Source organism: Peromyscus eremicus, chromosome 19 (genome assembly GCF_949786415.1).
Source record: "Peromyscus eremicus chromosome 19, PerEre_H2_v1, whole genome shotgun sequence".
NCBI classification, from domain to species: domain Eukaryota; kingdom Metazoa; phylum Chordata; class Mammalia; order Rodentia; family Cricetidae; genus Peromyscus; species Peromyscus eremicus.
The window spans coordinates 29,066,317-29,090,687 of NC_081435.1; positions in this window are offsets into that span (position 1 = coordinate 29,066,317).

A 24,371-nucleotide genomic window follows, 5' to 3' on the forward strand; every position below is an offset into this window, starting at 1 on the left:
CAATCAACTGTCTCACCCACTCAGAGGGCCTGATCCAGTTGGTGACCCCTCAGCCATTGGTTCATATTTCATGTGTTTCCGTTTGTTTGGCTATTTGTCTCTGTGCTTTATCCAACCTTGGTCTCAACAATTCTCTCTCATATAAACCCTCCTCATTCTCGCTAATTGGACTCCCAGAGATCCACCTGGGGCCTAGTCATGGGTCTCTGCATCCAGATCCCTCAGTAGTTGGATGAGGTTTCTAGCACGACAATTAGGGTGTTTGGCCATCCCATCACCAGAGTAGGTCAATTCGGACTGTCTCTCGACCATTGCCAGCAGTCTGTTGTGGGGGTATCTTTGTGGATTTCTGTGGGCCTCTCTAGCACTTTGTTTCTTCCTATTCTCATGTGGTCTTCATTTACCATGGTCTCCTATTCCTTGTTCTCCCTCTCTGTTGTTGATCCAGCTGGGATCTCCCACTCACCCAAGCTCTCTTTCCCTCGACCCTCGCCCTTCACTACCCCCACTCATGTCCAGGCTGTTCATGTAGATCTCATTCCATTTCTCTGTCATTGGGCGATCCCTGTGTCTTTCTTGGGGTCCTGTTTTCCAGGTAGCCTGCCTGGTGATGTGAGTAGCAGTCCAGTCATCCTTGTTCCACATCTAGTATCCTGTTATGAGTGAGTACATACCATGTTTGTCTTTCTGAGTCTGGGATACCTCACTCAGGATGATTTTTTCTAGGTCCATTCATTTGTCTGCAAACCTCATGATGTCATTGTTTTTCTCTGCTGAGTAGTATTCCATTGTGTATATGTACCACATTTTGTTTATCCATTCTTCAGTTGAAGGGCATCTAGGTTGTTTCCATGTTCTGGCTATTACAAACAGTGCTGATATGAACATAGCTTGGTTGTGAGCCTAGCCTTTAATGGCTGAGCCAGAGGGGAGGTAGGGGTGGGGAACTGGGAGGAGTGGAGGGAGGAGAAATTGTGGTCCGGAAGTAATGTATGAGAGAGAAAAAAAGCACAATAACATTTAATTCATTGATTGTTGTGAGCACAATAAATATACAGCCTTTTAAACTAAAAATTACTTTGGCAAATCGACTATTAGTTATAATTCTAAATGCTTTCCTATTATTTCTAGTAGATTTTGGGGAAATGGTAGAAAGCTCTGGGCATTTAAAGGCCTGTGAGTCTTTGAAGTGCAGTGCCCAATAGTTAGGGAGACAGTTACCAGAATGGTGGAAAAAATTAGGTGCCAAAAACCTGGGAGGGAATTGTCTTCCTCTCACTCATCAAGCACACACCACTGGGCAAAGTTCTGCACAACTCTGTCATTTTCTTCGCACATAAATAGGAATCCTGAGCAGTTTCTGTATAACACCTTGCAACATTACCTGGGAGCAATTAATTCAACATGCTATGGGATTGGCGGGGTTATCTGTACGGTGAAATCACCATTTGGCCTTTAAAGCATGAGTTCTTCCAACTGACTTATCTTCTGAGACACTTTGTAAACGTGGCTCTCTGGTGCCTAAACTGCCTCCCAATTCTACAGATCAGAAACAGTGCATGGGCAGTTTCATTTTCGATTTCGGGGAGCTCTGAGTGCTGCTGCCATGGCAGCTGCCTCCTCCTCCTCCTGCTCTTCCTCTTCCTCCTCTTCCTCCTCCTGCGTTAGAGTCCCTCTATTAGCCTTGGTCTATAAACTTGGTTTATAGATCAACCTGGCTCCAGTTCTTACTGCAGTCTCCTTGTCTCTCCTTCGTGAGTGCTGCCACTGCGGACACACCCCACTGTACCCAGCTTCTGGGTGCTTTCTCATACGGAACCATGGCTGAGAGGATGGCCACAGGGTAAAACACGCTGTGCTAGCTTGTCTATAGAACAGATCCTTACAGATCCTGTCCAGCACCAAGATGAGTTCCTTATTTGCTTTGGGAGCTTTTGTTCTCTTGTACTTAACTGTGCACAGGACCAAACCCGTGGCACAGCTGCCATGGAGTCCAGAGCACACAGCGCCAGGCTCTGCAGTAAGGCCACACGCTGGGGAAAGAGGCTCAGTATGTCAAGGAGGTTTACTGGTCCCATTCCTCTCAATAGGTACTCATGGTGCCTAGCCTACAAATCACCATTCACACCAAACTCTCACCACAACTTCTTTTTATTTATTTATTTATCTTCATTTTTCTTTATTAAGAAATTTTCTACTCACTCTACATATCACCCACAGATCCCACCTCCTCTCTACTCCCACCCCCCAGCCCTCCCTCCCAAGCCACCCCTCATCCCCACATCCCCAAAATCAAGGTCTCCCATGGGGAGTCAGCAGAGCCCTGCACACTGAGCCTAGGCAGGTCCAAGCCCCTCCCCACTGCCCCAAGGCTCCACAAGGTGTCACACCACAGGCACCGGGCTCCCAAAAGCCTGCCCATGTACCAGGGACAGATCCCGATCCCCATGCCTGGGTGCCCCCAAACAGTTCGAGCCAAACAACCGTCTTCCGTATCCAGATGGCCTAGTCCAGTCCCATGGGGGCTCCACAGCCACTAGTCTACGGTTCATGGGCTTCTAGTGTGGCTGGTCATCTCTGCACGTCTTCCCGTCATGATCTCGATATCCCCCGCCTGCAGAATCCCTCCTCTCTCTCATTGATTTCACCACAACTTCTTTTGTTTCTTTCCTATCATGTGTGCAATGATTCTCAGGGGAAAAAAAAGTAAAAAAGATTTCTATTTCTTTATGGAAAAATCACTCCTAAAAGAAAGCCAGTGTGGAGTACCAAATAAATGGGGGGGGGGGAGAAGTTCAGCAAGGGTGTTATCCAGAGAATAGTTTATTGCTTATTCTTGGTCTTTCCTGCTCAGAATCACCAAGGATAACTTCTAGTGGACTTCGGGTCTGTTCCTATTATGGAAGGCTGCGTCAGGTCCTTGACTATGCAGAGCATCAAGGTACAAACAAATAGAGCCCACCAGTCATGGTCACCCAGTCTGTACTGCACCAAATGGAAACTGACTTTTTGCTTGCCTGGGAGCCGCAGGGTCTTGGTGGTCCCCAGATGTTGCGGCTCGGCGTGCTTTTTCAGCGGGGCTAATACAATCATCCATTTGCTAAAGGCACGACTGGGAGAACCGCTCAGACCGCCTCTGCTTCAGAAGGTCAGGCAGCTATTAAATTTCCACTCTTCAGTCAGCCTCGTGTCTCTTCCCTGAGGACTAGTATGGGAGATTTTCTCCCCTCTGTGTGAATTGTGTTGGGTCTATTATTGAATTTTCTGCTGGTGAATGAGGAAATAAAGGAGACACGAGACGCTTAGAAAGTACATATCCCACATTCTTTTCAGGGTGGCCTAGGAGACACTGTACAACTAGATTACTTTAGGGCTTTATTTATTTTTTTTAAGAGAAAATGAGTGGCTTCTATAGGATTATACACATTTGAAAACATTCAAATGATAATAATTGAAGTCATTAGGAAGCTAGTTTCGTCCATGGTAATGCCTTCTGAGGCACTGGGTACATTATAGGGGGCGGCAAGAAGAAGGATAAGATGTGAAGTCCGAGGTCGATGGAAAACACATCTCTGTGAGCTCTGCCGTTTGCTGTGCTATTTTGCAGATTTTCTTGAGGGCTCTCATTCACCCACAGCCCTTCCACTCTCTGACAGCACAGCAGTACAACCTACGTCCCTCCTTTGAATAGTCTAAGATTGGCGCCAGCACGACATTTTTATTATTATTATTTCTACGCTCTAGGCAGCGAGCAGATGGATCACTTAACAATCAAATTTTACTTAAGTTTCCTAATACCCTTCTGAAGACCATTATCATTTCCCTGTTTTACAGAGGAAAGCTGGGGCTTGGAGCAGTAGCTAACTCGGTCTTGACAGTTGGGGGCTGGCAGAAGCAGAGCTTAAATCAGGTGACAGGCATTAGGGCTTGTGTGTTTCAGCACTGTGCTGTGAGTTCTTGTGCCTCCTACCACCCTGCCCTTACTCTGCAAGGCCTCACCAGGGGTCCCCTCCCCACACCAAGTAAATATTTGTAAGAGAAATCTCAGATAATGGCCCTTCCTTTAAATGACTGGCAGCGTGCTTTTGTTTGACCTTTGCCCTTATTTTCACAGCACTCAGGATGTACTTAGATTTCTGCATGTCTTTTGGTATTTATTTTAACCAGTTTTAACACTTTACTAGACATGTTCATTCATTTATCCATTTGTTCATCCATCCATTCTTCTACCCATCCACCTCTTCACTTCAACATCTCTTGCTCAATACCTTTTGACTACCCAGTAGACTTCAGGCACTGAATCAGATGCTTGGAATAAATATTGAGCTAACTAGCTACTGTTCCTCATCTCATTCAGATAACAGCTTAGCAAGGGAGACTGGAATTATTCCAATAGCTGCCCCAATACCTAGCTCCAAGTAATCAAGTATCACAAATAAGGTCAGGGATTTGAGTACATCAACTAGGTGGTCCTGAATTGGTCTTGGAGAATTTCAGAGGCCTTTCTGTGGAAGACCCATCAGAGCTGATAGAAGGATGTACCATCTCCAATAATAGGCATCACTCATTGAGTATGTGCTGTATGCTGGGCTTTGTTTGAACCCATTTTTCATATAGTAACTCAAGAAAACCTTAATGTAACCACAGATAGTATTTTTCAGAACCAGTACTTATAAGCATGTCCCACTCTCTGCCCTTTTTATAGCTGAAGAGGAAAACATTATTGCAGGCATAGGATTTTGAAGCTGAGGCATAGAAACCATGTGAAGTATGGGAAGCAGGGTGTGATGAACACAGAGAGGGATGGCCAGGGGCTGCTGAGGGTTTTTCCATTATTCCTATGTTTTAAGAAGTCACTATCTGTTTTTATGCTAGGAAAATGATATGATTAGATCCATCTTTTCAAAAATCACGTTGGCTGTGGCTGAAGAGATGGCTCATCAGTTATAGGCCCTCCTTTTGCATAGGACTCAATTTTGATTCCCAGCACCCATACGAGGCAGCACAAATGCTTATAACTCTAGATCCAGGGGATCTAGCACCCTCTTCTGTCCTCTGCAGGCATTGCATTCATGACCACTTACCCACACATAGACCCCCTCATAAAGGCACATAATTAAAAATAGTAAAACATATCTCTTTGGCTGTTGAGACAGAGGAAGGCAGGGATGGTGCTGGGGGTTACCAGCTAGGGGGTTATTATTCTCTTACAGGAACTGGTTTGGACTAGCGGGGATACCTCTAGAGGTGGAAGTAAATAGAGGGATTCAAGGATATTCATGGGCAGTCCTGTATAATGTAAAACATGCAGAATTATCGGGTAAAATATAGTCTTTAAGTTGCTTCCATTCTTCACTTACAAGATCTCTGTTGGGAAAGTTCAGGTGTGGTTTCTCACAGTCTTTGATGACACAGGGTCTTGAGGCTGTTTCGGATGTGTGTGGTTCACCAGCAGGCACCAAAGCTAAACATCCTGGCAAACTCAGAGACACTCGACACTGATGGTAGACATTAGAAGGCCTCAACTCGGCAAGCTTGGGATTTCTTCAGTTTTGAGTCAGAAAAGATAAAAAAAAAGACTTAAAAATTTTATAAGCTCTGAATGAAGAGTTAAAGGGCAACATGAATAGACTTTATAACTACAAAGTTTAAGTCTTATTGGGCTAGCATGCCCATAACTACATAAGAGCAATATAGGCCTAGTAGGTATTCAGCCACCCAAGAGGCTTTTCAACCAAATAGAAAAGTTCTAGGGGCTACACATCTTGTTTTCAAAGATTACAGTATTCCAGAGTAGGCAGACCTCCTGCAGTCAGGTTGGACTACCACCATCCCCCACCAGACCCTGTAACCCACAAGCCCCACCCCTCCCAAACCCACCCACCCTCCGAGACTGCAAAAGATTACAGTATTCCAGTGGGTGCTGTATTCAAAACATTCAGACAGAGGAGAAGATGCTCACACACATAAATAACAGTGGTATATGGGCCCACACAAATACACACACACACACACACACACACACACACACACACACACAATGAAGCAGACATTGGAAATGCTTGCCCTACCATTTTGGGAGGCTTGAGGGCCACCCTTCTACTTGTTAATCTCCAAATTGCCAAATTGAATGTTTGAAGTAAAGCTTTTTCATTTCTTGGGGACGCGTCTTATTCTATTTGGTTCAGGGTCAATGCTTAGATTTAAATAATGGAACAAAATGATCTCAAATCAGTCAGTGGCTGGCTGGATGTGACTAGGAGGTAATGGGAGTTGAGAATGATGTCTCTGGATGCCCACACTCACAAACATGAGGCATGGAGACTAGAAAGCATCAAGCTGAATGTGACTGTGGTTCTGTGGAATCCCAGGAAGCTATGACTTCCGACCAGGGTGGAGCCTCCCACTGGCTCTCCAAGAATGAGCAACACCTCCTTTGAAGTAATGTACTTACGGGTACAGCACTTCTGGGAACATGTTCTCCTCAGATTGTCACACAGTCCTCTCAGAAGGGTGGGGACAACACTGTAACTCTTCATTTCAGGGGTAGAGGGAAATATAAATTCAGCAATCTATAGGGCAGAAAGTGCCAGGAAGAGGCAGGGCTTAGTAGCTATCCTTTGGCTCAGATCGACTCTTAGGTGTTTGCCCACTGCAAGGCATTCTCCTCCCTCCCTCTTCACTCCTCTCTCTCTCTCTCTCTCTCTCTCTCTCTCTCTCTCTCTCTCTCTCTCTCTCTCGATCACTCGGCTCTCTCCCTTTCTTCTTTTCCTCTTCTCAGTCTGTGCTTATGAAACACTTCCGTGAATAACCCTACTGTGGTAGTCACTGATGAGAGAACCCAGGCAATAAGCCAGATAACCAGAGCCAAAACAAAACACAACTGTTCCTAGAAAAGAGAAGACTAGAATTTCTGAGCCAAATGTTAATAGTGGTGAGCCAGAATTCAGATAATTGAGGTAAATATGGTTTGTTTTGTCTGTTTGGCTTAATTAGCTGAAAAATATCCTTATTTCTATTTATATCTGGGTGTTGGAACTCCAACCCACAAGATAGCCCTTCTCTGGAGAATACATTTCAGTGATCAATTGCTTTCTTAATTACCAGTTAAAAAAAGTGCTCTGAAGGTTGAATGACATCATACACTGAATTGCTCCACATATGGGGAACCATCCGTGAGACTCATCAATGTTTATTTTAAAGTGGAAGTTGAAATGTTAGGTGCAAGGATGAGAGGGGATGTAGGAGGGGCCTGCAGGGGATCAATAACTGTCACATCTTTGCCATTGCAGTGTATTCACCAAAAGGATGTCATGGCACTGGGCCATGACATCAATGTACTCCCTCACTCGTCCACATTACCAGAAAAATGGGGTTACTTTTGTACCCCATCCTCAACACACACATGCAAGCTACTGAGTGTCCTTGTTATTAGCAGTAAATTCCCTTCCCCACTAGATAAGGAAAGGATTCCCTTTCAACCTCTTTGGTTGCTGACTTCACTAAGCAGGAAATCTGGGTTTGGAGTTAAGTTTTTAACATTTGATAATAATGTCAGCCTCTACCTAAAATGAGCAGTGGACAAGCTTAGGACCTTAGGTAGATGCCCAATAATTCAAATTCAGTTTTTTACATCTGTTTTTATAGACTGATTCATAATTAAAATAATAATGTAAAGTTTCCTTTTAAATAACTTTTAGTCAAAAGAGGAGGTGGTCAAATGAATAGAAATATAATGCAACTATGTTTAAAATAAGGATAATATGACTTGATATTGACAGTTTGACCAAAATCAAAGCCATAGTATTAGAATGAGCAGAGCTTGGAGACTGCAGTTATAATCGAAGTGGCTGTCCTGCATGGTCACCTGGTGTCTTGGCCATGAAGTTCCTTTGCAAATTTATTGGCTCATTCAATTGTATTTATCAAATATTCGTTCGATATTTGACATCAGACTTAACCCTCTACAATCTTCCTATAAATATTTTGGAGACATCCTGATAAAGAGAACCCAGAGGTGAAAACCAAGTGTACTTACAAAGCTTTGGATTTTTATTTTATTTTATTTATATATACACACACACACACACACACACACACACACACACGTGTGTAAAACATAATTCTTTATTGATTCTTTGGGAATTTCACATCATGTACTTACCTTCCAGTCCCTCCATATCTGTCCCTCACCCCTGCAGCATCTCCCAAAGAAAGCACCCCCCAAATTAGTTAAAAACAAAACAAAATGAAACAACACAAAAAACACCTTATCTTCCATCTTTCCCATCTCTCCAACCCCTCTTCATTCATCCTGATGGCACTGAGAGGGGTGGTGTGTCACGCAGTACACCCCTTTGTCCAATCAGCTCCACTCACAAATGTTTATTGCGATGAGTCACAGGTCTGGTTCAAGGCCACTGGATCCTCACTGAAACTCCTCTCCAATATCCTGCTGTTAGGCCTAGTCATGGGGATTCTGAGACTATCATTCCTCAGGACCAGTCCCTGCAAACATTCCAGCAGGTCATAGAGTAGTTGTTAGGGTGGGCCAACCCAAGGCCCAAGATGTGGGTCTGGGTGGTAGCTGAGCTGGTCACTCTGGGCCACTAGGTCTTCCCCCTCAGGTGAGGGGCAGAGGCAGATCTCCTAGGCCAGTGGTGAGGGGTGAGGTCATCTCTCCCTAGTGTGTGTGTGTGTGGGGGGGCAGCTCTCCCATGAGGGTTTTGAATTTTCAAAACCAGTTAAGTCAAATGGTTCAGTGGCTAGAGAACTCTTACAGTAAAGAATGACATCATGAATGCTTTGTTGGTTTGTTCATTTTTACTACCAAGGAAGTGACATCTGCAAAAGATATGCATTGGTCTATAGGTTAAGAACCAACCAATCCAAATTGGATTATTCACAAGCTTTGGTTTTCTAGTCTCTGGTTGTGTGTGTGTATGGTCAACACCTCTGTTACCTCTCCATTCTCTTTGAGTGGAGAGCCTCAGGTAACATCAAAATTAAGGCCAAGGTACCAAGTGACCATAGGACAGCCACCGCTCATTTGTTTGTATAGTTTCCAAGCTTTGGTTATTTAAATATTATGGTTAGGATTTTTGTCAAATTGTCAACAACAAGTTGTATTATCCTTATTTTAACATAAATGTGTAATATTTCTATTCGTTTGACCACCTCCTCTTTTGACTAAAAGTTATTTGAAAGGAAACCTTACATTATTATTTTAATTGTAAATCAGTCTTATAAAAACAAATGTAAAAAACTGAATTTGAATTATTGGGCATCTACCTAAGGTCCTAAGCTTGTCCACTGCTCATTTTAGGTAGAGGCTGACATTATTATCAAATGTTAAAATCTTAACTCCAAACCCAGATTTCCTGCTTGGTGAAGTCAGCAACCAAAGAGGTTGAAAGGGAATCCCTTCCTTATCTAGTGGGGAAGGGAATTTACTGCTAATAACAAGGACACTCAGTAGCTTGCATGTGTGTGTTGAGGATGGGGTATGAGAGTAACCCCATTTTTCTGGTAATGTGGACCTTTAAACTCTACAGGACTCAGGGGGAGTACATTGATGTCATGGCCCAGTGCCATGACATCCTTTTGGTGAATACACTGCAATGGCAAAGATGTGACAGTTATTGATCCCCTGCAGGCCCCTCCTACATCCCCTCTCATCCTTGCACCTAACATTTCAATTTCCACTTTAAAATAAACATTGATGAGTCTCATAGATGATTCCCCATATGTGGAGCAGTTCAGTGTATGATGTCATTCAACCTTCAGAGCACTTTTTATAACTGGTAATTAAGAAAGCGATTGATCACTGAAATGTATTCTCCAGAGAAGGGCTATCTTGTGGGTTGGAGTTCCAGCACCCAGATGTAATAGTAATAAGGATATTTTTCAGTTAATTGAGCCAAACAGACTAAACAAACAAGCTGTACATATAATTTCACCATTTATTAAACATGGAAGCAAACTTGCATACTAATGAGATGGATGTGCATGTTTATTTTGTAAAGAATTAAATCTTGGCTAAATTTTTGATACTGTAGGATATAGATCATCTTCAGTATTTTTCAGAGTTGATTGATAACAATTATTTTGTTACTGTCAATGCTGAGAATATTGTTTCTCTTAAACATAACAGGGTAGAAGCATGTTTAAGGCCATTTCAGAAACTGTGTATAATTCCACCCACATCCCAAGCCAAAATTCAGTTAATGATTTTTTTTTATGAAACACAAAACTACAACTGAAACGGCAATTTTTAAAACCAAATATTCTAATGCAATATAATCCTAAAATATGCCAATTTGATGCCTGTATGCTAAGGATACTTACACAATGGTAGGGAAATATTTAGTCTTTGTTTTCCATAGTTAAGCTGTTATGAGGAGAAACACTTTGTTCATATTGTAAAAACATTGCAATGTAGACTATACCAAAAATCATGGACCTGAGATGCTTCAGGCAGCATTGGGAGGCATTATTGGAAATGACAGTATTCACTGTGAAAGTGTGCATATCATGTACTCAGAACCAAGGCTTCAGAAACTTTGTTAGATGGAACATGGGTGAACTCTGTTGGAAACATGTTCATTCATGATCCTTTGATTTTCAATTATTTTTCTGACTGTTGCACATTCAGAAAAATTTTTCTCTTGACACATTTTTGCTGTGACCTCCATGTTCAGCTGTGTGACTTCTGTGTAGGGTCCTGACCTCACAGATTAAGAATCTGGGATCTAGCTTCCCACCACCCCCATCAGACCCTGTAATCTACAAGTCCCACCCCAACCTCCAAAGCCTCCCATCCCCTGAGAATTCAGCAGCTGTCTGAGACACAGATACCATGCTGCCTGCACCAATCACAGGAAAGCGCACCCCCTCTTCCTCTCCCCACCACCCCAGCCCAGGCACTGACACTGCATGTACTGATTGGAGGAAGAAATGGTAGACACCAGTGCAAGAATACATTCAACAATGTAAAGAGCAATGTGGCGCCACCAGAAACTAGCTGTTCTACTACACCAAGACCTGAACATCCCAACATAGAAGAAGCAGAAGAAAATGGCCTTAAAAATAACTTTATGAAGATAATAGAGGCCTTTAAAGAGGAAATGAAAAATTCCCTTAAAGAAATCGAGAAAAAGACAAATGAAAATTGGAAGAATCTGGGGTCTAAACCACAATCTTTGGAACAAGAGCTAAAATGTGTCTGTGCCAGGACTTAAAGTTACTCATGCATTACTTTACAAAGTCTTGTCTAAAGTTTCATTTGTTAAAACAATACAGTAAAACTTTTTTATTATTTTGGATATACAATTCTATGAATTTTAATGGATGGATTGGTAAAACACTATTAAATCAGGGCACAATATTTTCATGACCCCATAAAAAATCTCAGCTATTACTTTGAAGTTACACTCTCTTTTCCCATGAATGTACACATGGCAACCAATGTTCTAGTCTGTCACTGGAGTTTGTTTTCAGAATGTTGCATAGACAGAATCATACACTATGCTACCTTTCATTTCTTTTACCCAGTGCGGTGTCTCTGAGACTCCAAGCTACTGCATTTATGGGTAATTCATTCTCTTCAATTATCTAGTGGTAATTTTTGAATGGATGTGACATTATTCATTCTCCAGTTCTCTTGGGATTTTCCCAACTTGGAGGTCATTATAAATAAGACTGTTATAAACCTTTGCCTACAATTTTCCTATGGGCATAAATATTCACCTTACTTTAAAGAGTGTGATTGTTGGGTCGTCCGATAAAACTACATACAAGAATTTATCAAATTATTTTCCAAAGCGTATGTTTCATTTTGAATTCTTTCCAGCAATGTAGGAAAGTATTAGTTGCTGTATATTAGTTGCTTACCAGCACTTGAGCCTGTCTTTTGTGTGTGTGTGTGTGTGTGTGTGTGTGTGTATGCCTGTGCTTGTGCATGTAAGTGGGCCTGTGTGTTTGTGTGTCTATGTACTGTGTGTGTCTCTTTGGAGGCCAGAGGACAAGCACAGGTGTTCTTTGCTTTTGCTCTGTAAGACAAGAGGACAGAACTGCACTCTGACCTGGAGTTGGCCATGTATACTAGGCTGGCTGGCCAGCAAACTCCAGGGATCCAGCTGTCTCCATCTCCTCAGTCCTGGGATCACTAACACTTGCCACTATTCCTGGCATTGTTATGTGGGTTCTGGAATCAAACTCACATCCTCATATTTGCATAGCAAGTGCTTTCCCAACAAGCTATCTCCCAACTAGTGTTGTGTTCTTCTTTTTTACTATTTCAGTTTATGAGTGAGGAAACCAAGGTTTACAAGGAATGAGGAAATCACTGTAGCCCTTGTCTACGCAAAACTGAGAATGGGGATTCAACCCCATGATGGATTGGTACATTATTTGAGAAGCTGTGTCTCCATGTGCATTTGTCTTTGCAAACTGTTTTTGCAATCATATGACTCAGTACACCCCTCTGTGTATTTCAGAACTGGAGGTGCTTCGCATCACTCTGAGTGTGTGGGGAAACCAGAGGATGGGCTTCAGTGGGAAGAGCTCCTGTTCTCAAGGGATGCACAAGAGATGGGCTGGCAGGTAGATTAAAGATGGTGATGTGAATTTCTCCTGTATAAATAAGTATTCAAGGCAAATCCAAGACCTACACAATGTCCCTATGATATTTTCCTTTCTTTTTGCCTTTTCCTCCCACAGGGTAATCAGTTCTTTTGGATGGCAGCTCTTTTGAGCCATTTCTACAGATTTGAAAAGAGAAATATTTTTTGCTCTCTTTTTCCCTCAAGTTTATTTTTTCATTTTCTTACCCTTGACCTATAGTCTTAGAGCAATTTAATCTGTAATGCATACTCCCAAACATAGTAAAGCCACAGAGGAACTTGAAAGACTGACTGACAAATCATTCACAAAGTACATGATTACAGATACAGACAAGCATACCTATGCACACGTGCCTACACACACACACACACACACACACACACACACACACACACACACAACCCTTGACTATATTTCTTAAATCACATATAGATCATACACATGGAAATCCAGCATCTGCTGATAATTTGTTTAAATGATTTTTCCTTGGACTTTTGACCTTTCTGTGTTTATTTATAGGCACTTGGATAAACTGTACTCAGTTGATAATAAACTGGAAATAGGAGATGCTGAGACACAGATACTGTGAAGCAAACTGCCTTTCCTAAACAGGTTGATTTTCACTTTTAAAGGTCAGAAATGAAAACTGGTCCACCTTTGGTACCATCAAGTGTCAGCTATCTGCCCTTGTATGTGCTGGCCTTCCTTCTCTGGTACCTCCCTTCTTTTTTACTGGCCAAACTCTCTCCCTCTTGGGAAGGTACTTTGGTCGAATATACAATATATTATAAAGTCATATAAGGAGAATTTAAGTTCTGCTAGGGCATTCCTCCTTCAGACAGCTTTATGTATAAGAGAAATACACTCCGAGGCAGACTTTTCGGTATTTCCTTATAGGCTTCAGGTAGACAAGTATCTTGCAGGGGGGTGGGGAGTAGATAAAAGATGGGGCCTTTGGAATTTGCTTCTCTGGCCTTTCCTGTGAGTCTTGGGGAGTCTGTTTCCTGCTTCTTTCCCATCTCTTCCAGGAGGCATGTTCTGCTTCTCTTATATGTATGTGCCCAAACTTTCCATCATGTCTGGAGAAAAATGAAACTGAATTTCTTCCTAATGCCATGCTTAGAGACAGACTCTACACAGATTTAAATCTATAGAGGAAATGATAAGCTTATATGCTAGCTAGGGTTTTGTCAACTTGACACAAGCTAGGGTCATTTGGGAAGAGGGGACCTCCATTGTGAAGGAGCCCCTACCAGCTTGGCCTGCATGCAAGTTTGTGGAGATTTTCTTGATTAATGATGGGTGTACTAGGCCCAGCCCATTGTGGTGCTATCAGAAGGCACCCTGGGTGCTATAAGAAAGCAGGCTGAGCAAGTCATGAGGAGCAAGCCAGTGAGCGGCATTCTTCCATGGCCTGTTCTTCCGTTCCTGCCTCCATGTGCTTGCCCTGTTTGAGTTTCAGTCTAGATTGTGACACGGAAGTGTCAGATGGAAAAAAAAACTTTCCTCCACAAGTTGGTTTTAGTCTTGGTGTTTTATCACAGCAATGGAAACTCTAACTAAGACAAGAAAGTGGTGCAAGGATCGTGGGGTATTGGCTCTGACAGATCTAACCATGTGTTCTGGGGAGGAGTCCAGTAGCATTTGAATTTTGTACTGGAAAAGCCATTGAGTGCTCAGAGCTTAATGGGCTCTTATGTGGCAGCTTAGGGGGTAAGAATGTTGAGAGCAATGTAGATAATGGAGGCCTGGCTTGTGAAACTTCAGGGGGAAGCAAAGACTCTACTAGTGCCTTTGTGTGATATTTTGAACTAAGAACCACTAAAGTGAAACCTTTGCTTTGCTGGGACAATATATACTCGTCTAAGAGATAGTGGCAATTAAGACTAGCTCTGGAGAGATGACTCAGCAGTTTAAAGCTCTGACTGCTCTTCCAGAGGACCTGGGTTCTGTTCCCAGCTCCCCACATGGCAGCCCACAACTGTCTATAACTCTAGTTCCAGGGGATCCAACACCCTCACACAGGTATACATGCAGGCAAACCACCAATGAAATAAAAATAAATCATTGCCAGGTGGTGGTGGCACACACCTTTAATCCCAGCACTAGGGAGGCAGAGGCTGGAGGATCTCTATGAGTTCAAAGCCATCCTAGTCTACAGAGCTAATCCTAGGACAGCCAGAGCCAGAGCTACACAGAGAAGCTCTGTCTCAAGAAACAAAATAAAGCAAAGCACCAGCTTCATTGAGGGGAAATTTTCTAGGAAATGTTTTCTCAGGGTCAGTGCATAGAAGCTATGGTCCAGATACAGCCGCACCTGCACCTTGTGTAGGCAGCTGGTCTTGATAGTATCTAAGAGTCTCCCAGGTGGTACTGGTCCTGAAGACATGAGGAGGGCATGATGGAGAGCAGCTGAGGCTTGGTGCCATCGGTGGTCAGGAGAGGCCATGGGTGAACGTAAAGCCTCAGTGGAGGCCAAACAAACAAACAAACAACCAGGACAGAAGGGGTCATGGAGAGAAGTCGAGGCTTGATACAATGAGACAGATTCAGAGTCCCTGAAGAGACTGCAGGAGAAGCTATTGGGGGAAAGTGCAGCCCAGTTGTAGCAGAGACCCCAGCATTATAGAGATGCCAGTATCATGGGGTGACCATCAAGGACAGCAGCAGGTATGGAACAAGAAAAGCTGTCTGTGCTGTGCGTGGCAGAACGGGAGAAACAGGACTCTCTGGAGCCCAGAGGACCATGAGTGGGTCCCAGGCATCAAGCACTGAAAGTTTTACACTATTGAAGTTTGATTTTGCTTTAACTCGATTTTGACTGTGCCCTACTCCTTCCCTCTTGAGAGGAGAAAATATTTAACCTGTTGTTTTGATTTTACAGGAACAAGCCAGCAAGCAGCACTCTTCCTTGGCCTCAGCATCAGCTCCTGCCTCCAGGGTCCTGCTCTCTTTGAATCCTTGCCCTGACTGATGGACTGAGATGTGAAACTATAGCTGGAATAAACTCTTTCCCACTCAAATTACTTTTGGTCATAGCTGTTATCCCAGCAATAGAAACCTTATCTCTGGCAATGTAATAAAAGAAAATGTAGAAGTCTATCTTTGCTGCCTAGGGTAAGAAAGTGCTTATTGAGCACTTTCAATATGAAAGGCATACTAAAAAAGATTACTGCATTTATCTTAAAAATGATAATTTATTTAGTGAGGGGCAGCATGAATACTTAGACAATAAATGAGAGAATATTTGTCAATCTGAAATTGGCAAGATATTTCTGACTTATGTTATACAGAAAAATCTTATATACCATCAAGACAACAATCCCAGATCCCCCCAAATAACAAAAATATGAATTGATCACATCAGAAAGGTGCTGGAAAGACCATAGCATGGAAAACATGCTCAGTCATGCTTTGGTTATGATATATTAGTTAACTAGATAAAATTTAACTCAGGGTACTTTTAAAGCTGGTTGTGTGGGAAACCCTGACCTCTTCTGGGATTGCCGACTGAGGAGACAGTCAGGGAAGTCACTTGGCACAATTTAGTCAAACCAAGTCTATAAAATTCTATGATTCATTAACTATTATAAATGTACATGGAAAACATATTCTCAAACAGATCTATAAAGGATCAGCTATAAAGATGGGAAGATAGTCTTGTTTGTGGTAGCAGTGATCTGAAGGAGCCATGGTTGTCCATCATTGAAAAAGATCAGGGATACAATGGTAGGAATGTGATCACACAGCAGTTAGAGGCAATGAATTGGATGTTTATCTGGAGTGGTGGGCTCATAAACATAGTAGTGGTAAAAGAATAAATGAACAAGTTATAACACAAGACAATCTATATAAGTCTAAAATATCACCACACATACAGATATTATTACATCCACTTTACATATGAAAACAATGTGCAAATGAGGCACATTCAGTTAGAATAATTGGAGGAGACCAGCAATTAGAAACAGGACTAAACAGAAATGCATATATCAAAAAAGCAGCTTTCCAAGGACCAATGATGACATTGTCCTGTGAACCAGAGCACTGTTAATTCAAATATCTGTTCCAAAGCTATCACAAACAAACGAATCAACAATTTGCTTAATTCTCAGATTTCTTCAAACTGGGTGCTCAAACAGGGCATATCTGTCTTCCTTACCTCCAATTATTCCTTCTTGGAGTCCTAAAACACACTCAACATGTGCTAAAACACTGCAAGAAAATGGGTGGTGTCTCATACTTCCTCTTAACATCATTGGGACATGTCCTTATCTTGTGATTGCTTGTGTATTAACCTTTGTATGGTATAAATCTCATGCTGTACACTTCTGTTTGGGCTGTGTGATTCCAAGCTCCACCCATGTGGATTTCTGCGATGTCCATCATAAACATACATGTTTTTGATTTTCCTTTATTTTCAAACTAACAAATCATCTAGAAAAATATAAACATTAACAAAGGAATGGTTAAATATCTGGAATTAATGCTTACAATAGGCTGTGCAGCCACAGAAAGAAATACAGTTCTTAATCACTAGAACTGGATTATCATCTAGGCATATCATTAAAAAAATCAAACCACAAAATAGGAAGTAATAGCTATAATTTGTGTTAAAAGACGTTGTTCCTTCAGACCTTTAAAGATTTGAATTTGGTGAATGTGCTGACTGCTTTAATCATAGACATCAACAAATAAAAACCAGTCATATGACTAAGGAGTTATGCTTTTTTCAGAATTTTCACTTTTATGTAAGAAACATATCAATATTAAAATATCAACCAGGCTCATTATTAATAGCTACAAAGTTGCTATGGATATGGAAACTGGGAGGCTTATTTTCAAAACAAGCAAATGCATCAGAACATGTACAGCAAATAAACATGAACCCCTTTAGTGGCCCAACTCTGGGAGCAGGTGCTAATGATGACCCTACTTGGGGTATTCCAACAGAGGATTTAATATTGGAGTCCAGGAAGGTTGTGGATAAAATGCAGAGGACCCACAGACTTGAAGGAGGAAAAATATATTACTAGCAATCTCTGCATGAACTTTCATTTTCTCTTCAGTGATGAAGGTGTCAGTATTGCTTATGATTTCATAACCAACAGAAATCCCAAGCCTTATCCCATGTGGTCATTTCCACATCACATTTCAGAGCTGAGATTTTAGATATTAGATACTTTAGCTCTTTCTACTTAATGTATTAAAGAAGCAAGTATCTTCCTATATGACAAGTTTTATATTCTGATAAATGTATTCAGTATAATTGACTCCTTTATAATTCTGTACATTTTCTTTTATGGTCTTAAAACTTAGTTTGAGGGGGAGTCCAGGGGCTTTCCTGAGTGTGAATTCTCCATAAACGTGAGAATTTAGCTAATCAGCAAACAGGTCCAACTCTAGCAGAAGAAAAACAATGATAATGCTTTCCAGACACATTTTTAGATTTATTTATATTGTATGTGTGTGTGTTTTTCTCAATGTATATGTGTGCATTATGTGCTTGCGTGGTACCCAGAAGGTAAGAAGATGGCATCAGAATCCCTGGCACTGGAGTTATAGATGGTTGTGAGCTGCCATGTAGATGCTGGGAATCAAACCCAGGTCCTCTTCAAGAACAAATGTTCTTAACTGCTGAGTCATCTCTCCTCCATCCATTTTTTTTTTTTTGACAGAGATGTGATCTTGAACAGGTTTTGCTAATTGCAAAAATCAAATAATCTTTCAAAAGGCAAAACTATGCCAACACCAGATGCACTTTTGGTGACTCCATCACAAAAATAGAGTTCTGTGCACAGAATGATCAGGTTTTTCTGCTACAGCTCAGAACCTAACATACAACCATTCATGCATTTATGTGATGCTGCTGAGTGTATGAGGCAGACCTGTGGTGGCAGGTCTGATGTGCTAGGCAAGGTGGCTTGTTTCCAATGGAAGAAAACAGCCACAGAATGTCAGGGAAATGGAAACTAGACAACAGGAGACTTTTAAAACTCACATGATTAAGATTAGTCAGGGCTCCATTCCAAGCTAGACAGCAAAAGGACAGCATGGTGATGAATTATTTGGTGTTAGCATTGTGCTGTTTCCATTCAAGGCCTGCTATCTCTGTGACCTCACGCCAAGCATGAATCTCCTCTGACTCCAGGTTTGTTGTCTAGGAATTGTGTATCTTAACATCATGTATTGAAAAGATTTGCTTTTTAAGAAAGCAAGCATTCCTAACTCAGCCCTCAGAAACAAGCACAACCTGATAAAGATTTTAATAGAATTCTCAAAAACGTTTACTTCTTGACACTGTACATCAGCTTTTTAGACTACAGTGCAAAGGCTGTTACTCATTATTCAATATCTGTATGGACTGAAATTAAAGGGAGGAAGCTAGCTTCCTGGTTGTCGTTACTTTGCAGTAAATCCCGTGGGAAAGTAGGACATGGGTAGAGGAAAAAATGGAAGTATCTGGGAACTGATGGAGAAGGATGGTCAGGGTTTCCTCAGACAGAAACTCTTCCAAAGGAGGAGCTTTTTCAGTCAGAAGAGAACAGTTTCCAAAAGGGCAAAGATGGGTCCTATGCTGAAGTGATGTTTGTCCAGGGTTTATTGACAGACTACAATATGCAAAGCCTGGTCCATTCGATGAGGACATGGTGTGAACCAGAGATCAAAGTCCCTCCCTCATGGAGCCACATCTAGTAGGGAAGGGAAACCATAAAGGGTGCTCATATTAAGCAAGGACTGGGTAAATAAAGATAAGTTAGTGCAAACAGTGGTTGCTCTGAAGAAAATAAGCAGGGTGATAGACAGCAGTGACTGTGCAGGCATGTGGGGGAATTAAACCAGAGACTGAGCAATCCCATCTATATTTTCAAAAGTCACTTCGCCTTCTGTGTGGGTAGCATGTTGGGCAAGGATAAGAACAGAAGGGGAAAATGATGAGCAGCCAGAAGCTAATGCATGGATATTGGAAGGGATGCTGGCATTATGGACTGAGCAGTGGGGATGGTGAGGGCCGATAAGAGAGGCAGGTGGACAATGAGTCAGCTGGAACAGGAAAAGCAGGCACAAAGGACAAATATAACAAAAGGATGGGACTCTCGGGCAGAAAGAACACTGCAGGCCCATTCTGGTCCAACCCCTTTAATTCTGCAGATGAGGAAACCAGGTCTCAGGGGACAAAGTAGCTTGCTCAGAAACTGGGCAGCTTCTCAACCTTCTGATCCGATACCATCTATCACAGTATGGAAATTCCAAGATCAGAGGAGGGAGACTGTAAGGCAGGAAAGACGGATGAGGGAGGAGTGAGGAAAGAGGTAGAAATGGACAAAAGACACAAAAGCACAAAGAGAGGAAAAGGATGAGAGGTGAGGAAGAATGGGATCAGGCTGGGAGAGGATGGAGGGAGCCTTGTTGCTGGGTTAGTTGGGCTGATGTTTTCTGGTTGAGGTTTGGTTTACTAGACCATTGCTTGGTTCACCGCAGCATACTGGGCACCCCGGGCAGCAGTTGGAGCAGCTGCCAGCACCACCTGAGCCAAAGGAACAACGGCAGGGGAAGTGCAGATGTGCAGGAAGTCCCCTGGGTCAGAGCCAGGTTAGTTAAGATCACATTGTTCTTGTACACCTCTTGGGGGTTCTGTCATCCTCGGGCAGTCCTGGGACCCGCGTCACATCATCATGCTGCCATTTCTCTGGATCATGAGCTGGGGTCTCGCCTATGTTCCTCTATTTCATCCTCACCAAAACACTGAAGGGACCTGTTACTTCCCTCAGTTCACCTTCTCCCTGAGATTAACTCTCTAACATCATTTCAGAGCCAGGAAGTAGCAAAAAGTCTCTGCTGTCATCTTTTCACTCCTATAAAGACAATGAGTTACTGAGGACACATTCCTGGGAGACCGAATGTGCTCCCTCCCTCAGGATGCTAGGTACTTAACCTAGGCAGTGAGGCTCATGACAACCTTTCTCTGTCTAGCTGACGTTTTGCCCCAGCCAAGCCATAGTGTCCCAATTGCAGTAGCAGCTCACAGACTTCATTTAGTTTTGTGCTGTTGCACTGTTAAAAATATAGAATTACTGACCCCCTCCTCCTTTTCCTTCAAGGTCCTTTTCAAATGTCATCTCTCCTAGAGGAGATTTTCTTTCTTTCCAAGCAATATAAACGAGTCCTCTCTTGGTCCCTCGTGGTCTTGAATTTGGGTCTGCAGCACTTCACCACTGTGGTAGAGGCTGTGCCATACACAATCATCTCCGTATCTCTGTGCTAAGCTCAGCCCCTGGCACTGTGGAATCCCCAAGTCGCTGCTGAGCTAAGGAAAGCGCCAGAGTCAGTATAAATGGGCTGCTTGTGACTTTATTACCTCAACTCAGAAACTCCAACAAAGGAAGATATTGTCAGTCTCATGATCACATATACACATTTTCTGTTGTTGAGAGACCAAAGAGCAGACAGATTTTTTTCTTTCCCTTCTTCACGTGTGTGAACATATGTGCGGTGTGTGTGCATGTGCACGTTTGTGTGTGCACCTCTGAAGAAGTCTAAAGTCATGTTGAGTATCCTTTTTTAATTGTTCTCCATGTTTACTTTTTGAGATAGCATGATCTCACAAACACGAGGCTGATAGGTTCTGCTAGCCTGGTTGGCTGAAGAGCTTCAGGGCTCCTCCTGTGTCTCTCTCAAGGCTGTGGTCACAGACATAGAACCCAGTACTCCATGCTCTGTTTTTTATTATGTGGGTTCTAGGAATTAGAATTCATGTCCTTATGCTCATGGGGCTATGCTTTATCACTAAACCCTTTTCCCAGTGTAACCTACAGATTTCCTTTGAGATAATAGCAGAAGAATTTTGTAAAGATATGAGTTATAAGATTAGCTTCTGTGAGCTCCAAAACCTCATTCTTCAAGGATATAATGTAAGTCAGCATACATGGGTGTCTATTTTTTATGTTAATCTTTTGAACCTCAGACTTTGCTCTGTAAGTGATAGAAATGAGGTAGCCAACCACAATACTGAGTAAGCACAGATATAAAACTTTAGGGGCAAATATTATATGGCACATGCTATATTTTTTACATGTTACTATGAGTATCAATGAAAACTCACTTTATGATTCGGTCTTCACAGCTCCAATTCCATTTTCACCGAAACTTCAAAGCATAATTTGTACCGACAGGCACAAAAGATAAAAGTACATTATTTATATTTTCCTCATCCATCTTTGTCTTGTTCTATATTAAAAATATAGCCATGGGCCAAATTTAAAAAAAAAGGAGCTGGTGATAAACATACCGAAATCACAACCAAGACACATGACAATAATACACATCTTTTACACCTATCAGTGATAAACCTGTGCTAAGAACCCACTCTGAACCCAGCTGTCAGAGAGGACAACTGAGGACTGTGTGGAATTAACCCACAGAGCCTCAAATCCTGCTCCTGTACTGCCACTCAGGAGCTCCCAATCAAATAAGCAAGAGGGATCTTCAGCACAGGGTCGCTCTTTAATCTCCCTCATTGAAAAGTACTTCATAAAGTACTTTCCATAAATGAGCACTAGTGTCTCACCATTATTATTGCTGTCTGAGCTGTTCTCAGCCACAAGGAGAGTCATAGCTATACAATGTTATGCCAGTTTTCTCATCCATTTGACCTTAAGAATACAGATTATCTTGGATTATCTAGGTAGGCTTAATGCGGTCAAAGGTATTCTTAGAAGTGGAAGAGGCGGGGCTCCGAGTGCAGGAGTGCAAGAGGGCTGGGAAAGCTAGCTCAGCAGGCCACGGCCTCACTGTGCAAGTGAGAGGGCCTGAGATCGACTCCCCACATTCATCTTGAAAGCTGGGTTTAGCGACTGTGGTCCCGGTACTGGGACTCACCGGCCATCCAGTCTGGTCTGGATATATATCAGTGATCTCCAGCTTCAGTTTGAGACATGTCTGAGAAAATAAGGTGGATGATAGTCAAGGAAGACAATTGATGTTGAACTTTGCCCTACACACACACACACACACACACACACACACACACACACACATACACACACACACATACACGACACACGTGCACACATGTGATCACTCACCACACCACACATGCATATACACACAATAAAGAAACAAATGATATCTGGAAAAGGCAAAACATTGATTCTTCTCTAAAACCTCCAGGTGAAACCATAACCCCACGATTGCTTGGCTTACAGAAGTCTTTAAGCCCCTCTGACTTCCGGACAATGACTTGAGTTGGCTCAAACTGCTAACTTTGTGGTATGCTGTGGAATATTATTTTAAGATGTGTTACTTTTGTTTATGCTGTAGAACATTTGTTTTAATGATGCAAAGACGTGTTGCGTTCTTTTAGGATGCATTTGCTTAAGTCTGTGAAGCTGTGTTACTTTGCCTGTGTAAAACACCTGATTGGTTTAATAAAGAGCTAAATGGTCAATAGCAAGGCAGGAGAAAGGATAGGTGGGGCTGGCAAGCAGAGAAAATATATAGGAGGAGAAATATGGGGGGAAAGGGATCAAGAAACAAGAAAAGGAAGAGAGGAGGACACCAGGGCCAGCCATCGAGCTAACAGCAGACCACAGAGTGAGAGGTAGAGAAGGATGTACAGAGTGGAGAAGGATGGGAGCCTGGAGGCAGAAGGTAGACGGAATAGCTTAGTTTGGGAAAGGCTGGCTGGAAACCAGACAAGCTAAGGCCAGGCATTTATAGAAAAGAATAAGCCTCCATGTGAATTTATTTGGGAGCTGGGTGTCGGGTCCCCAAAGAGCAAAAGAGTGAAACAACAACAACAACAACAGTGATATGCTGCTCTAACAGCAGGAAATCTGCAATATTAAGGAGTTTTCAGTTGGGGAAAGCAAGTGTCCTCCCATCTTATCCCATGATAGCATACCATAAATTGCCAGCTTTAGGGATAGTATCGGACAACATATAACCTAACACATTCACAGATTCTGAGGCTATGGACACTGGAGTGGCTGGTAATGCTGGTGTTGTTCTCCCTACCAAGTATCCTTAGTCACTTGGACATCAAAGTAGTATTTCTTGTGTCAAAAAGTCTCCTTGAACACTAATTAATAAATAAATTCTATAATAAGGTCTCAGGAAATAGAGTTATTATGTGAAAATACATTATTTTTATATATTAGAACATACCATTAAACCTCAGCATAATACCATTAGAATAAATGTATATGAATATTAACACCCAGCAAAAATTCTGTTCTGGAAACTGTAAAGCGGTACTGAGAGATAAACTAAGACAACTCTGGAAACAACAGAAAAGTATACTATGTTCATTGATTAGAAGACCAAATATTGTTAAAAGCAATCTTCCCAGACTGATCAGACACAATTTCAATTAAAAAAATACAAGCATGATACTTTGTTTTTCTTCCACAATTGAAACTCAGTTGGTTGAGGAGCAGCTTACTGACATTTCAGTTCACAAATAGTTCTTAACACAAGAACCAAACACTGAAAGAGCCACAGGTCATGTTTTTAAAGATAGCTGTTCTATTAACGCTTCAGCTTCAAAATGATGGCGACCTTTCCTTCTGAGGATCTCATGGATCAACAGCATCAAATGCCAATCACTTTGACTGGACTTCCATCGAGTCACAATTTTGTATCATATACCTTACATTCAATTTTCTGATCACGTAATCAACATTTTGAAGAAAACTGGATGACCAGGACCAGAGAAGTTACAGAGAGAATGAGGTTCTGACAGATAA